At 43.7% G+C, this 15038-nt stretch overlaps 1 protein-coding gene and 1 non-coding gene across 3 annotated transcripts in view; one reads left to right on the forward strand and one right to left on the reverse strand.

Moving 5' to 3' along the window:
• LOC126299380 (GTPase-activating Rap/Ran-GAP domain-like protein 3) overlaps positions 1-15038 on the forward strand; it is a 1486407-nt gene that overhangs the window by 1146990 nt on the left and 324379 nt on the right. The gene's annotated exons all lie outside the window — the stretch shown is intronic.
• On the reverse strand, positions 4484-4567 carry Trnas-gga (transfer RNA serine (anticodon GGA)). Its single transcript is given in 2 exon segments — positions 4484-4518; positions 4528-4567. It is a non-coding gene; the product is annotated as a tRNA-Ser (tRNA).

The following is a 15038-nucleotide window of genomic DNA, read 5'->3' on the forward strand; positions in this document are numbered from 1 at the left end:
TTCGCCAATGCACTGCTCTGTAATACCTTACGTACACGACACTGCCGCCATCTGTGTACATATCAATGCCCCATGATTTTTGTCACCTCAATGTATTTTTCTACATAACCCACGTCAGGGTTCATACACGCTGTTCAACTATACTCGAGTGAGTAGTTCCATCCCTGTTGTTGCTGTTCTGAACAGTCTACAGAGTACTCATCTACGGCTCGCATAACATCTTCAACGGATTCACAGCGTTTTCCACCTATAAATTTCTTTAGATGTCGTAAAAGATAGAAGCAGTATGGTGACGAATGTGGTGAATAGGACGAATGATCAAAATATGCGTACCTCAAATTCGTATCACCCATTCCCAGTACACCTTCGAACGCTGGTATACACTCTTAAAAAAAGAAGATTTTTTTTCTTTTGAGATGCAGACATCTTATCACGCATCTTCACAGCTAATTTCTCCAGATTTTACGTTTCGCAAAGTAATTTATGATGACAATTTCTTTTGTTCGCCAGAAAACACTAGGCATAATTTCACCATCTGATGAAACAGATTTCGCCTTTTTTGATGGAGGCCATACACTTGCAACTAATGCTTTGATTGATGTGTCTTGAGAAAGTGGGCCCACATGTCATCCACAGTAAGTAATCAGCGCACATCGGTTGGATTCTTCTTAAACTGGTGAATCTAATCCTGGGTGTTTTGACTTCATGGTGCATCGCAGTTTCTGCAAAGTTTCTCCATAGCACTGCGCATTGATTGTGGTTCCATGCTCGAGGAACCGAACGAGCCGAGGACCCCTGCAGTCGAAGAAAAAGAAGAATTTGTGATTTATTTGGTGGGAGGAATGTGGATTGTTTCTACTGAAGCTTTCCCGTTTGCCCTCGGCCTGTCGGAATGCTATCAAACGAAGTCATCTTGTTGCATAACGCTCGCCCCCACACTGCCAATCGTACTAAGGATACCCTTCAGCGATTTGGTTGGGAGACCCTGCAACATCCTCCGTACAGCGCGAGTCTTTCATCGTGTGATTTTCACACCTTTGGCATGGATGTAGGTTTCGGTTGGGCAAAGAGGTGCTAGAGTGGGTGCGGTTGTGGATCCGTCATTGGTTGACCGCATTCTACGAAATAGGCATTGATCGTCTCGTCTCCCAGTGGGATAAATTTCTTAACGCATGTGATGACTACTTTTGAAAGAAACTACTCCACGGTCCCGTCGTGGCGGGAGTTCCGTTTTGATTTGACTGCCCCTAATATATGACTGTTTCTGCTGTCGAGACTACACACGATGATTCAGTTGCCCGTACCGCTCTTGTTTTATGCAACTCGCAATGTTGAAGCTGGCCTTCATAAACAACACGAGAGATTTTCACATTCTCTCGCTCTCTGCATGCAAACTGTTAGTCCTACAGAAAAAATGAGCAGGACCTTTTTGCAGGAACTTTATTGTATTTAAATTTTATTCTGGGATATGTCTTCGCTAGACGCCATGGTGTTAGAGTTATTCGAGAAAAAACCGAGTTTGAAGTGACCTTCAAATGGATCACCACCCTACGCTCATCCCATAGCAATCAGGATTTATAGTATGTTGTTCACGGCACTCTCTCATACCACTGTACAAAATGGACTCTCATTCGAGAGGAAGGCGGTTCAAACCCTCGTCCGGCCATCCTGATTTAGATTTTCCCTGATTTCCCTAATGCGCTTGAGGCAAATGGCGGGTGGGTTCTTTGAAAGGTCATGGTCGACTTCCTTCCCTATCGTTCCATAATCCGATGGGACCGATGACCTTGCTGTTTGGTTCCTTCCCCCTAATCAAGCAACCAAACCACTGCACAAAAAGTTTTGATTATACGAACTATTCCCTATGTTCGATTTCTTTTCGTCTTTATTGATTGGGCTGATATACCACCAGCATAGTCGGCTACTTCGTTAACATTTTTAATATAAACGTGCTTGTGAGGTTAATGAAGGACCTTTGTAAACGTTACCCTAAAACAAACTACGTTGACAGTACGAGCCAAACATAACCCTAACAAGCGCAGTAGATCCGTAATCAGAAGACCTGGCGAATACATCGATGCAATTGTTCATTTTATGCTGTTACAATTCACAAAACTGTTCGGTAAAATTACACAAACCTCAGTTTTACAATTTATAAGTCCTCGCCGAAGCCAGTAGCGTAATAAGGCCAGTCAAGGAGGACTAAGAGAAAGGTCAACTGAAAGAAACAATTCGTGCAGTGGCAAATATTTGTACAGTTGTTGGAGGAAGTGTCAAAACAATATACATGAAATCCTAAGCGATGGGGACTGAGTGTGGGAATGGGGGTGCGTTTCAAGGTCACTTTTGTACGTTTTTCTTCAATAACTCCAAAACTACAGCCTCCAGCGAAACCGTATCCATGTACAAAATTTAACTACATCAAATTTCCTACAGAAAGGACCTGTTCATTTTTTCTGTTGGGATAATAGTTTTCGCGTAGCAAGCGAGAGAGTTTGAAAATCTTGCGCGTGGTTTATGAAGGCCAACATTGCGGACTGCATAAAACGACAGCGTTAGGGGCTGTTGAATTACGCTGTACATTCACTTGCCACGGCAGTTTGTTAATTATGGTGATAACAAACAATGACAATTTATATTTGTCACATCATTATCGCAGGGTAGGAGTCGCAATCATGAAACTTCAGTTACCTTATCACCTCACTGAAGATTTCCGCAAATTTCTCTGTCAGATTTGATGGTTACGCAATTTTCTCTTCCTCAACTAAATAGTCACACGACTGCTTTCATCTTGAGTTTTTCCCTGTAAACCCTAAGATTGTGAAATTAAATTTTCACGTACCTACGAAGGTCTTGTCGAATGCATGACCGGCCAGAGTGGCCGTGCGGTTGTAGGTGCTACAGTCTGGAGCCGAGCGACCGCTACGGTCGCAGCTTCGAATCCTCCCTCGGCCATGGATGTGTGTGATGTCCTTAGGTTGGTTAGGTTTAATTAGTTCTAAGTTCTAGGGGACTGATGACCTCAGAAGTTAACTCCCATTGCGCTCGTCCGACCATCCTGAATTGCGTTTTCCGTGATTTCCCTAAATCACTTCGGGTACATCCCGAGATGGTTCATTTGAAAGGGGACGGCATAATTTCTTCCCCATCCACATAATCCGACGGTACCGATTACCTCACTGTATGGCCCCCTCCCCCAAATCAACCAACCGACCTTCTTACAGTTTGACAGGTGCTGTCGCCGTTAAGATTTACTTTATTTAATTTACTTTCAGTCAGGAACATATTCTGGACGTTGTGTTCCGACTTGCGTTACAACAGAGTTGGTTATGCTATCGCCTACATACGTCAGGTGGTATAACCTGGGCTACAACACGTTCGCTGTGTAGACCTCCCGATAAGAGACAGGTCTGACATACGACGCATAGCCCCATTTAACAAGCTGGTCGCGGTACCAGGTACGTTAAAAGCGTCCTTTGCACAGTTTTTCAAGAACATTCATCCGATTTCTCAAGAATGCATCTTCTACAGGTATGAAGATAAAATCCTGGAGATAATTTTTATGAAATTAAGTTTTCCATGTGGTTGTCGATAGGGGCCTTCCTGACATAGCCGACTCGCTTGCTCATATATTACCTGATCTCCATAGAGAAGACATGACAACATCACACCAACAAAAGGCATTTTGGGTTGTCCGTTTCAACAGGTGGAATTCAGTTACAACAGCCCGGGGTGATATTCCTGAGAGAATATCCTGCAAAGGATTCGACGATGGCACCGTCGGTTTCTGGAGACTGATTTTGCTGACAGAATGGGCAGAAATCTGCGGTTGTTTGCTGACGATGCCGTGGTGTACGGTAAGGTGTCGAAGTTGAGTGACTGTAGGCAGGTGAAAGACTACTTAGAAAAAATTTCCGGTTAGTGTGATGAATGTGGAAAAATATAAGTTAATGCGGAATGCAGAAATCTGCGGTTGTTTGCTGACTATGCCGTGGTATACGGTAAGGTGTCGAAGTTGAGTGACTGTAGGCAGGTAAAAGACTACTTAGAAAAAATTTCCGGTTAGTGTGATGAATGTGGAAAAATATAAGTTAATGCGGATGAGTAGAAAGATCAAACCTGTAATGTTCGGATACAGTATTACTTGTATCCTGATTTCCACAGTGAAGTCGATTAAATATCTTGGCATAACGTTGCAAAGCGATGTTAGGTGGAACGAGCATGTCAGAAGTGTGGTAGGGAGGACGAATGGTCGACTTCGGTTTATGGGGAGAATGTTAGGAAAGAGTGGTTCACCTGTAAAGGAGACCGCATGTAGGACGCTGGTGCGACCTAGTCTTGAGTACTGCTCGAGTACTTGGGATCCTTACCAGGACGGCTCAAATGGCTCTGAGCACTATGGGACTTAACTTCTGAGGTCATCAGTCCCCTAGAACTTAGAAATACTTAAACCTAACTAATCTAAGGACATCACACACATTCATGCCCGAGGCAGGATTCGAACCTGCGACCGTAGTGGTCACGCGGTTCCAGACTGTAGCGCCTTGAACCGCTCGGCCACTCGGGCCGGCCCTTACCAGGTCGGATTGATGGAAGATATCGATGCGATTCAGAGACGGGCTGCTAGATTTGTTACCGTTAGGTTCGAAGAAGTCAAATGGGAACCCCTGGAGGGAAGGCGATAAATACTATTGAGAAAATTTAGAGAACCGGCATTTGAATATGATTGCCGAACGATTCTAATGCCGCCAACACACATTGCGCGTAAGGACCATGAAGGTAAGATACGAGAAATTAGGGCTCATACTGAAGCAGACAGTCGTTTTTCCCTCGCCCTATTTGCGAGTGGAACACGAGAGGAAATGACAAGTAATGAGCGGTGCAGGGTACCCTCCGCTACGCACCGTACAGTGGCTTACGAGGTGTCTATGTAAATGTAGATGCATATGTAGACTGGCTGTTTGTGTGAGGTGAAATCCACCTATCGACCCCGTCTGTTCGTTCGCGATGTAAAGCACATTCAACAAAGTTTTGCACATGGTCCACAGAAATCTATTCGTCGTGTTAGCCTAGAGTTAGTTATTCCTCATGTTTCTGTCTGTTGTTTTCTGCGGCGGTATCTGTGTTTCCAACCATGCGGGATGCAATTGCTATAATCCCTTTATGATAGCGATAAATAACAACGATTATAGTTTTGTTAGTTGAGTCTAGGAGTGGAGATGGAGGACAAAACCTTTTTTAGCCTTTAGTGTCTACGGGTGAGACTACGTCCCATAAGTAGACCACATGTGAACCTATGGTATGTGAAGTTCAGAACTCAAAAATCAATATCAATATTTGAAATTTTTCGAGTGTCTTTAATTCAGCGATATACGAAAGATTTTGCCGACGTTCCGTGTGGCTATGTGGCGCAATGCTCGTCTGCAATGTCGGCGACCCGGGTTCGAGTCGTGGCTGATGCAAGATTTTAAACAATGGTGCATGTTCTATGTGGGTTTCCATGAAACTTAAAATATATAAAGATGAAAAATCAATTGTAATGTTTTTCTTTGATTTAAACGATCTTTTTTAACAATCTTTCATAAGTGATCGGCACTTAATACCTTATATTCTGTTTGCGGTATGTAATTAGAAACAGGAAGACGTGAAAAATTTCATAAAAATGAGAGATTATTAACTAGCATGTACACTGAAGAGCCAAAGAAACTGGTACATCTACCTGATATCGTATAGGGCCCTTATGAGTACACAGAGGTGCAATAACACGACGTGGCGCGGACTCGGCTAATGTCTGAAGTAATACTGGAGGAAACTGACACCATGAATCCTGCAGGACTGTACATAAATCCGTAAGGGTACGAGGGGGTGGAGATCTCTTCTGAACAACACGTTGCAAGGCATCCCAGATATGCTTCATAATGTTCATGTCTGGGGAGTTTGGCAGCCAGCGGAAGTGTTTAAGCTCGGAAGAGTATTCCTGGAGCCACTGGACGTGTGGGGTGTGGTATTGTCCTGCTGGAATTGCCCAAGTCCGTCCGAATCCACAGTGGACATGGAAAGATGCAGGTGATCGGACAGGATGCTTACGTACGTCTCACCTGTCAGAGTGGTATCTAGGCGTATCACGGATCCAATGTCACTCGAATTGCACACGACCCCACCATTAACGAGCGTCCATTAACTTGAACAATTCTCTGCTGACATGCAGGGTCTATGGATTCATAAGGTTGTCTCCGTACCAGTACACGTCTATTCGCTCGATACAATTTGAAATGAGACTCGTCCGACTAGGCAACATGCTTCCAGTCATCAACAGTCTGTGGTGGTCAATCCACCCTAATCAGGCAATTTATATTGTGAGGGAGGGCTGGGCCACATAAGCAACATTCACAGTTCATAACAACAACACTTTTATTAAACTTTTCTTTACGAAATAAAATTTTATCTTTAAAATTTTTGTAGCCGACCGTTGTGGCCCAGCGGTTCTAGGCGCTTTAGTCTGGAACCGCGCGACCGCTACGGTCGCAGGTTCGAATCCTGCCTCGGGCATGGATGTGTGTGATGTCCCTAGGTTAGCTAGGTTTAAGTAGTTCTAAGTTCTAGGCGACTGATGACCTCAGATGTTAAGTCCCATAGTGCTCAGAGCCATTTGAACCATTTTTTTTAAATTTTTGTGATAAGGTAAGTTAGCAAGGAATGCTTACAAGCACGGGCTAGCGCCCTATTCAAACAACATAAACCTTTAAACGGACATTAAGTGATTCGCAAGTTAATTAAATTCTGTACACAGTAAAACTCGCAAAAGGAGACTACAATAATGAGAAAGTTTAACAAATCATGGATATCACAATTTTTTTACAAAAATAAAATACAAACAGATACACCCCTTTCTGACAGATTTTTAAAACAGGTTACGTCACATAGGCACAGGCCAATTCAAGTAGCTGAAGGGGGTCCGCACTGGACCCAGACCAGAGGCGGCTAGACCCAGAACCCACAGCAAGCGGGCGAGCTGGATAGGGTGCCGCACACAGTACACTATAACACACTGAAAAAAATGTCTCAGAGCCCGTGCTACGACACAGTTTCAGACAAAGGTGGGAGGAGGGGGGGGGGGGGGGGAGGAAACGACGAACATTAATTCCTCAAACGTAAAATAACTACGATGTATAAAATAATAGCCTAATTCACGAACATTGAAATAAAACAGTCAAGGGTGAATCAATAACTAATGCCCTTGACGTAACCTTCAAGGACGAGGGTGAAATGGTTCAAATGGCTCTGAGCACTATGCGACTTAACTTCTGAGGTCATCAGTCGCCTAGGACTTAGAACTAATGAAACCTAACTAACCTAAGGACATCACACACATCCATGCCCAAGGCAGGATTCGAACCTGCGACCGGAGCGGTCGCTCGGCTCCAAACTGTAGCGCCTAGAACCGCACGGCCACTCCGGCCGGTCACGAGGGTGAATAGCATAATACCAAGTCAGGTTAGAAATTTGAATTACACTAGTAGGTTAATATATGCTCACTGAAACTGCGGAGCTCATTTAAAAAAATGTGTGTGAAATCTTATGGGACTTAACTGCTAAGGTCATCAGTCCCTAAGCTTACACACTACTTAACCTAAGTTATCCTAAGGACAAACACACACACCCATGCCCGAGGGAGAACTCTAACCTCCACCAGGAGCAGCCGCACAGGAGCTCATTTAAATTACCCTTTAACAGGAAACTGATAAACTTAGCCGGCCGCGGTGGTCTCGCGGTTCTAGGCGCGCAGTCCGGAACCGTGTGACTGCTACGGTCGCAGGTTCGAATCCTGCCTCGGGCATGGATGTGTGTGATGTCCTTAGGTTAGTTAGATTTAAATAGTTCTAAGTTCTAGGGGACTGATGACCACAGCAGTTGAGTCCCATAGTGCTCAGAGCCATTTTTTTTTTTTTTTTTTTTATAAACTTAAACAGTCAAGTAAGACTACCATTTCACTGTTTACGAGTGAACAAGTAATGCAATTAGATAACACAGAACGTACAGATTCAATGTTAAGCCTGTGCTTTGAACCGACTATAACAACGTCCACACAGCTCAGTGTACCAGGAAAAGTATTACAGTTTCACCATACTGGCTTATACCGTCCGTCACTCCGAACAGCAATAGTACCAATTAATACACCTCCCGTACTCGGACCGTATCACATCACAAAATCCAGATAAACCTTTAACCAAACACAATAACACGTGTTTACTTAAACAGCACTAAATAGAGGGGGGCTTTTGGTTGGCAAGACAACAGTATCCAGTCATGGTGCCGATACTAGGAAGGCAAGGATCAGTATAATATGCGCACCAAAAGCATGACAAGCAATTCTCACCAAATCCTATATGAAATCCTTTACAGATCCACATTAGGGCTGCACGAGTCGATTCGGGTAATGTGGCAGACTCCACTTCCCACACTACAAGCCAGGTTCGGTCTTGCAAACGTGCCAAACACAGCACAACCTCTGCGTCGTGCCCCGGCCTGCTCAACCACGCTCCCCCTCATTCCGCAGCGCCGCGCGGCTTCACGGCTGTCCCTCTCTAGCGCAACACGCCCGTCGCGGCCGAAAGCCACGTCAAACACCCGAGCCCAAAGATCACACCACATCGACCCAATCGATCAATCGATACGGCTCACAGTCCAATGTCGGTGTTGACGGGCCCAGGCGAGGCGTAAAGCTTTGTGTCGTGCAGTCATCAAGGGTACGTGAATGGGCCTTCGGTTCCGAAAGCCCATATCGATGATGTTTCGTTGAATGGTTCGCAAGCTGACATTTTTTGATGCCCCAGCATTGAAATCTGCAGAAATTTGCGAATGGGTTGTACTTCTGTCACGTTGAGCGATTCTCTTCAGTCCCGTTCTTGCAGGATCTTTTTTCGGCCATAGAGATGTCGGAGATTTGATGTGTTAACGGATTCCTGATATGCACAGTACACTCGTGAAATGATCATACGGGAAAATCCCCATTGCTACCTCGGAGATACTGTGTCGCATACCTCGTGCGCCGACTATAACACCACGTTCAAACTCACTTAAATCTTGATAACCTGCCATTGTAGCAGCAGTAACCGATCTAACAACTGCGCCAGACACTTGTCTTATATAGGCGTTGACGACCGCAACCCCGTATTCTGCCTGTTTACATATCTCTGTATTTGAATACGCATGCCTATACCAGTGTCTTTGGTGCTTCAATGTATTCAATGACTCTTATATTTAAATGACGTAGGTATTAGACCTGAACGGAAAACACGAAAAGCTGCAGACTACCTTGCAAGTAGGCAAACCACAACTGTGAGTAATCATCTTGGATATTATAAAACCGTTTAATCTGTCCATTATATTTTAGATAACTATTGGTTCGTGGCACTAAAAGCCACGTCTTCGGGCGTGCATGTAACTAAAACATTAGAGTAAAAAAGTTCGGAACTTCGTACCCAACATTCGTTGACCATCAGAACAAAACACGGTTCAAGACGGTATGTCATGGAATCAAAAAGCCGGATTCGAATCCAGTATGATGGATTGGTCTTCCTATCTGGTCTATACGCAATAGCCAACAGGGAATGCGGCCCTGTGGTGTGTACACAGCACAACATTTTTAAAAAATATTGTAGAATTTGTTCAATTAATTTTCATATTTTGGGCAATTTTGGAATCGAAGTAGGAAATCAGTGAAGAAATAGCCGATCAATCTATGAAAGGTGGTAACGAATACTTTGGACGAATACTAATGTTATGGCGACTTAATAGCGGAACACCCGAAGAGACTAACATCTGAAAAGAAGAAAATATAGCACAGGTGGGGCTCCTCAACGAGCTACTGTACCATTACTAGAGACAGAAATGAAGGGCACTGATGATGCAAAAAATCCAAAATTGGAAAACACAGCCTCCATTCTGTCTTAAAACACCGAATATGTCGTGTACGAGGATGTTAGTATGTATATAACCTCTCTTCTCTCTTGAATGAAGTTGTGTAAACAACTTTTTATAAAATCAAAAAGATGTATTGATAGTTAATTAACTTTTGCAGAACGACTGAGAGCCTACCTTAAGTAGGTATGGTACTGTATTTCTCAGTTTCAGGAACAATCACTTACATGTTTTGTTTTGAAATGCGAAATAAATTGCTCAACCTGGTACGTAAGACGCTTTTATGAAACACTGATACGTCTCTGCGTCATTCCAATCACAGCAATCGTTTGATAAGAATCGCGAGCTGCGTAAGTTATTAGAAGTGCGGCACATCTTCAGAATCTTAGCAGTGGTACTGGTTTCAGTGCTTATCCTGCACCTGTTGTTTTATCACTGAATAGAAAAGCTCAGCTTTCAGACGCAAATTTTTAGTTCTTCGAATGTGCGTTTCGAGGTTTCACAGTATTACACTAAAAACTGGGACTTTGTGAAACTCCGAAACCAGTCATTTGAAGAAAAAAATTTTAATCTGGAAGCTATTTTTTTTCTTGTATTCTGCGAAACATCTGTTCTCGCCGCAGCCGTACCCGCCGTTGCATTTCCCAAGTACCCGGTGACTGACAGTGTTGGATTAAAGGAACAGAGAAAACAAAAACTAAAAGAGAATATTTTCTTTTCAGACAGCTCCGGTGGAGAATGACTGGAAATAGTGTGTCATTTACAAAAGAAAGACTCCATTTCGCTGCGCCTGTTGGCGACTTCAGCATGAAGCTCAAACTGATGTACTGCCGCCCATGGCATAGAGACTAAGTTTCCCAAATAACATTTTGACATTAAATTTGAAAAAAACAGTGACTGATCAGTGCAAAAATTCGTTAATAAAGGGGAGATGTTACTACCCAAAGCCACAATACATGAATACCTTTCGCCGCACGGGATTAGCCGAGATGTCTCAGGCGCTGCAGTCATGGACTGTGCGACTGGTCCCAGCGAGTCCTCCCTCGGGCATGGGTGTGTGTGTTTGTCCTTAGGATAATTTAGGTTAAGTAGTGTGTAAGCTTAGGGACTGATGACCTTAGCAGTTAAGTCCCACAAGATTTCACACACATTTGAACATGATTATCTTTATTTTTGTCATCAGTCTATAATTTTTTACGTCTGTAGCGACTTTCAAGTTGAACGCCGGGACTTATCACGTTTAGTGTCGGGACATGGTCTAAAATGAGTTGGAAACACAGATGTCAGTTGCAATGATGTTTTGGATCGTACAACACTGAGTTACCTGTGTTCGCAGTTATTAGGAAACAAATTCTGTCACGGAAGAGCATCGTGTCCAGGGAAGACAGTTCTGTATTGATCGACACGGTCATGCACCGTCTCGCAATACCATACTGGCTTGCGTGAAAGAATTTGAAGAAACTGGTAACGCTTTAGACGTGAAGCGTAGAGTTTCATGAACTGTGCGGACGCCAAAGAATGTGCAGACAGTGAGGGAAGCTTTTGAACACAGTCCCCGCCGTTCGGCACCGCAGCAGTCTCGCATTTTGGGAATCAGTAGAATAAGTTTAACTACAATGCTAAAATTGATAAAACTTCACCTTTACAAACTGAAGTTGCGCGACAAATTAATGGAACAGACAACCAAGTAAGACTTGCTTTCTGCACCACTACGAATAGTTTGATACGGACTACCCACACGTTCTGTGTAATTTGCTAATGACCGACGATGCACATGTTCATGTTTCTGGCTGGGTAAACAGACAGAACACGCGATACTGGCCATTATTGAATCCCAAGGACCTGCACGAAAAGTAGAACGGAAACGGTACGTTTCCGGACATGGGGTCCTACTCAAAATATTATGTACTCACTCCCCTCTACAAGTCTTAGAAGTTTGTAACGGGAATTTTCGAACAGCATGTATACATTTAGTAACAAAGGATGACTCATCTGCTCAGCTTTCAGTTCCGTCAACAACGAGCAGTTTTCCTGTGCTTTATCTGCAGGCATGGCAATAATACTTCTAGCTGAGATATTTTTCTCGCTGGAGCATGTGATGCCTGCATCAGACAGAGCTTGTGCGCTTCAATTTATGGCATGTGAAGTTGATTTCCAACAACGGTGTAACAGTGCACTTTCTTTCTTCCAAAAAATTTCTAATAACTAAACACAATAATTTTTTACTGAAAATGTCGGTGCCATCGGTTACAAATAATGAAAACTTGAGAGTTTGCAGGATGCCGTTCAGTTTATTGGACTCTGCTTTAGCCACAACATTTTTTTAAATATTGTGCTTTTTTCTGTGAATTTTGGTGCTTGGGAAATTTTAGAATCAATGAAAATGGCTTTTATGAACTCACCTATATGATCTGTTGTTGAGAAGGATACTGAGTGGTGAGCAAAAGCTGCCGCCGATCTTATTTCAGCAGCTTGGTGTCCTCTTCAAGCTTAAGACTTGCAGTGTTGTAGTAGTAGTTTGATGCACCCATGATGAAAGCACTGACTGTTTATTAAATTGTGATATTTGACTTTTGTGTGAATCGCGATTTGCGTGTTTCAAAACTTCCGCTTCTTCCAGCACACAACCTAACATCACAGGTCCTGCAACGAGCACAATAACTATCCTTAGGATCTGCAGTTAGACTGTTCTTCCTCTTGCCATACGTCCCTAAATTTCTGCTTTCGACTTTGACTGTCCCTGCTTTGTAACACTCTCTTCTTTTTCAGGGCTGAAGCCATAGTAAAAAAGAAATCACTAACACTACAGTTACACTCCCTAAGAAAAGACCTTTGGAAGTTTAGGTTAAGGTTAACGAAGCTGAACTGATCTACGCGATCTGTTTATCCTTTATTTCCAGTTTGTTACCACACAACAAATACAGAAACATTATTGGCGCCGCAGAAGTTAAGACTGTAACTGTGAGAGTAACAGTGGTGCAGTGATTACAGTAGACGCGTCGAAAGTTGCCTGACAGGCCCCTGGTTTCGGTCGTCGTATGTCGGCCCCAATCGGAACACTTACGGTTGACTGCCTTCAAATGGTTCAAATGGCCTTGAGTACCATGGGACTTAACATCTGAGGTCATCAGTCCGCTAGAACTTACAACTACTTAAACCTAACTAACCTAAGGACATCACACACACCCATGCCCAAGGCAGAATTCGAACCTGCGACCGTAGCGGTCGCGCACTTCCAGACTGAAGCGCCTAGAACCGGTCGGCCACACCGGCCGGCAGACTGTCTTCTATTAGCGATTGTTGCTAGCGTCAGTGTTACCTCAACACTGGACATTTCTCTTCTAATCATTGCGTTGTATTGCAACAACTTCAGTTTAATTTATGTTCTTTGCTGCAAATAAGTGCAGCATTTGAAAATGATAGTCTTGTAGTACGCATTGCCAAATCTATGTTCTTTCCTTGCGAAATTTCTACCTCCGGGGGCAGCAGGTCATCGGCACGCGGAGCGCTAAGCAGCAAACACGTCAGCGTTTCCTGTCACGTACCCTCTCCAGACAGTGACTAAAATACTTTCCTTCTGCATCTCGTTTCGTCCGTGAGACTGGATCTTATATGCAGTGGTGAGAGACGTATACAGGGTGTAAAATTTATACAGTTTGGCAACTTTATCTTTTTTAATTTCTTATTTTGTATTTTTTCTGTCTTGGACAGGAAGTCCCTACGTTTTATAGTAGGATCGGAATAAGTCCCTACATGCCTCTACAGTTGGCAACTATGACTGATGCTGGGATGGTTCCTTTGAAAGGGCACGGCCGACTTCCTTCCCCGTCATTCCCTAATCCGATGAGACCTATGAACTTGGTGTTTGGTCTCTTCCCCCAAACAATCCAATCCAATCCAATCCAACTATGACTGACATCACGGTGGCACACTTCATGAAATGGCGTCCATCCCACACAAATAACCCCACCCCCTCCTCGTCTCTTCCATACCCCCTTCCGCCCACCTCGACAAGCTATAGCGGTGGCACACTACTCACATCTGAAATGTGTCAGTTGGCTCCGCGCCAACCTGCATGTAAGGACTCCATACTCATTCAGTTCCATCAAAAACTGTTGCCCCGTCGATAGGGGGGGGGGGGGGGGGGAAGGGGGATTGGGGGTAAAACCCAGGGACGTAAGCCTCTTGTTGAGGAGGGGGTGGGGCAGTCTCCCAAGGATTAGGATCTCCCTGGGTGCTCAGACGGCTGTTGTAAAATAAATAGATTTTGTATCATATTCGGTTTCAGGACATCTACAAAGACGGCAACATTCATCAGTAGACGGCTCATAATATAGGTCAGTGTTGAAAAGTCGGCAATTTCATAGTTACACTTCCACCAACATAAGATTGTACATCGTAGCACACTTTTAAATGGGCTATTCTACCAACGAATAAAATAATGCGTTCACCGAGCGCCGTCTAATAGCTAGTAAAGTACATGGACGACACATGGCGACAACGTTATTAGCTCAAAATGCTATAGTATCGCTTCTAGTACCACATGACTTTCGCTCGTGATTGTTACTGAACGAGTAATGCTTGCCTTCCTTTGTTTTTAGTAATCCAGTACTTGAAACCAATGAAAATTGTACCAATTAAAACTTCATAATTGCAAACTGTAATTTTTAGCACCACTGATACGGCGAGTTGAATTTCTGCCCGTTTTCATTACCTGTTTATTGGTCATCTGTTCTTTTTAAACAAGCGATTACAACTACACCAACAAGCAACCTAAAATGTGATTAATAAGATTAAAAAACCAGTTGAACCTTCTCGTTCACTACTCCCCGGTTGTCTTCGCGTCAATGGCAGATACCATGCATCAATGCGGAAATAAAGAATTACTGTAATTATGCCGTCTCTCAGATTCCTTTTGCTATTCCTGAAGATCACCGTCATCGTGTACACCTGTTACCCGTCAGCTGCACCCAGAACTGCGGCAGAACCGGAGAGTAGTTACATAGTAAAGCCCACGGTTTCATACGTAGCGATACCATAGCTTACCGCAGTACACCTCCACTTCGTCTCGAGACCTTTGAGTTTGCAACACTGACAATGATTTCTTTTACAAACTT

The sequence above is a fragment of the Schistocerca gregaria genome, chromosome X, assembly GCF_023897955.1.
Source record: "Schistocerca gregaria isolate iqSchGreg1 chromosome X, iqSchGreg1.2, whole genome shotgun sequence".
Taxonomy (NCBI): Eukaryota; Metazoa; Arthropoda; class Insecta; order Orthoptera; family Acrididae; genus Schistocerca; species Schistocerca gregaria.